The sequence below is a fragment of the Chanodichthys erythropterus genome, chromosome 10 (genome assembly GCF_024489055.1).
Source record: "Chanodichthys erythropterus isolate Z2021 chromosome 10, ASM2448905v1, whole genome shotgun sequence".
Classification (NCBI taxonomy): Eukaryota; Metazoa; Chordata; class Actinopteri; order Cypriniformes; family Xenocyprididae; genus Chanodichthys; species Chanodichthys erythropterus.
The window spans coordinates 44,346,040-44,349,157 of NC_090230.1; positions in this window are offsets into that span (position 1 = coordinate 44,346,040).

Consider the following 3,118-nt stretch of genomic DNA (forward strand, 5'->3'; position numbering starts at 1 on the left):
TTCAATTGCACTTAGTCAAAAAACAAATAACATGTTATTACATTTTGCACTTAATATATTAATTTATACACAAGTTGGTGTTATAAAGAGTGAAAAGATTTATTTTTTTCTAGTCTGTCATGTTTTGACGTTGTAAAAAAAAAAAGCTTCAAGAGACTGTGTTTCAGTGTTTTATGTTTGGTGCTTTATTGCTCCAAATATTATATAATTAAAATATAAATAACATTATTAATATACATTTGGACAAAAATGCCCAAGTTGGTTCAAATATTTTACAGAACAATTGGCTATTTGTTTTTAAACAGTTAGTCTAACTGTTCATTAACTTGCACGAGCACGCACATTTCTCTTGCTAAATGTGGCTGTGCCATAAAAGAATTTTAATTGGTTTCAAATGACTAGACACATTTCAACCAAACTCTAAACCTTCCATAAAACATGTAGAATTTTTAAAAGTAAGAAAAAATTGTATATTTGTTTAATGTCAGATTTTAATTAATTATTTCAATTGTTTTCATTTTGAGGTTATCCCCAAATTTTGCTAACTTCTGGGCATATTTTGTCTATATATTTGTCTTGGCTGCACACACACACACACACACACACACACACACACACACACACACACACACACACACACACACACACACACACACACACACACACACACACACACACACACACACACACACATGTTTGTTTTTGTGAATTGTGGGGACTTTCCATAGACTTCAATGCATTTTACACTGAACAAACTGTACATTCTATCCCCCTACCCTGCCCCTACCCCTAAACCTAACCCTCACAGGAAACTGTGCAAACTTTTACTTTTTCACAAAAACTCATTCTATATGATTTATAAACCCATTTACATTGTGGGGACCGCTGGCTGGTCCCCACGATGTAGGTGAACTCAGGTTTATATTACATCATGGGGACATTTGGTCCCCACAATGTAATATAAACAAAAGCACAGACACACACACACACACACACACACACACACACACACACACACACACACACACACACACACACACACACACACACACACACACACACACACACACACACACACACACACACACACACACAGAGGTTTGTTTTGCTATCAAAGTGAGGACATTTCCTAGGTGTAATGGTTGTTATACTGTACAAACTGTACATTCTATCTCCCTACACTACCCCTACTCCTAAACCTAACCATCACAGAAAACTTTTGCCATTTTTACATTTTCAAAAAAAATATAATTTAGTATGTTTATTAATCCATTTCCCCCATGAGGACTGCTGGCTGGTCCCCACAATGTAGGTGATTTCAGGTTTTACTATCCTTATGGGGACCATATACACATTATATTACACAATGTAATATAAACCTGTACACACACACACACACACACACTGATGTTTGTTTCACTATATCAGTGAAGACATTGCACAGACTTCCAGTGATTTTATATCAGGTTAATGATATTTTTTATCTACCTACCCATCACATAAACATGCAAAACACTAGATTTAAATAAAAACATGTTTTGGCCAAATTATAAGCCTTTTTAACAAGTGAGAAGGAGTAAAATGTCCTCACTAGTCGGTTGTCATGATGTTTCACTGTAGAAGTGAGGACATTTGGCTCTCGCAAGTATAGCCAAACCTGTACACACACACACACACACACACAAGTATAAAATTACACATACTTCCAGATTCTGAAGCCCACACTGTTTTGCGAAATTCTTTTTTGTGTCTGACATGAACTTTACTTAATTATACCAAATCCACTTGCAGTCCTAAACGTAAACACGATTGCCCAGGTGCACAGAAACACACACTCGGATACCTCACCCCTCCCTGTCCTCTCAATCGCCTCACAATGGCATTGTAATCAAGCGCGTCATTCGTGATTGTGGGCGGGTTTGAGCTCTGAGTCAGATCTGTACCTGCTTAGGGCCGTGAAACCGCATTTGAGACACACGAAAGGAAAAGGCCAATTTATACGGGTGATGTGACAGGTGTAAATGTGTACAGACGTGCCTGTTTATGTGTTAAAGGTGAAGCGGTATTGATGTTCGGCACAGGGTCTTAAGATCCCAATATCTTTTTCTCTCCAATTTAATAGTTTTTTTTTTTTCTATTTGTGCTAAAACATAGACAAAAGCTCCTTTTTATATCTGAAGAATCTTGTTTATGGGATGAATGAAAGAGACGTTTTCATTGAGTCTTTTTCTCATTCACCAGAAGGGCGATGACGTGACACTCATCCCACATCTGACTTACTGCTGATAAAACAAAAGGGACATTTGTAAATAGCCTCTGTGTTTGTGCATGTGCATGTTTGAGTGTGTTGAACTGTTCTACGAGATTGTAGGTTTCTAGTAGGCGTTCTTTTTTCTGCTGTTGTATGCAAATTAATTAGGTGCTTGCTTTTTTGCATGTATTGGAGCTTATTTGGTCATAATGCTTTGCAGTATATTTATTTTCAATCTTGCAAATGTTAATTAATATCTTTTACATTACATAAATATCACATTATATTACCACAGCTAAAATGTTCAATTAAAAAAATTCTCTTTTTTGTGTTTTCCACTTAGCCTATGAGCTTAGCGTAGCGCTAACATTATAGGAAAAGCTCTTATGATTATCTAGCACAAGATAACGTACAACATTTTTGATTGATAAAGGGGGATAGGATCTGCAAGCGGATGTTTTGAGTGACGCTAAACATCGCCAACTCTCACTGGAAATGAATGCCGTTCGATTGCTGCAAATAGCTTTCCTTTTTTTTTTTTTTTTTATTAAGTAAGGGTTTAGTAAGAAGAATCCTCTGAATACCATCTGAATCATAGATTATAGGCTGATCTTGTTTACATCCTGTAGCCCTTTAAAAGATTATTCAGTAACACTTTATATTAAGGTTTCATTTGTGAACATTAGTGAACTAAATGAGTTAACATGAACTAACAATGAAAAATTTATACAGCCTTTTTTAATCTTGTTCATTTTAATACAAAGTTGTATCTGTTAACATAAGTTATATGCACACGAACAAACAAAAATTATTGTATTTCCGTTAACTAGCTTTAACCAATATTAATAAATGCTTAAAAAATATATA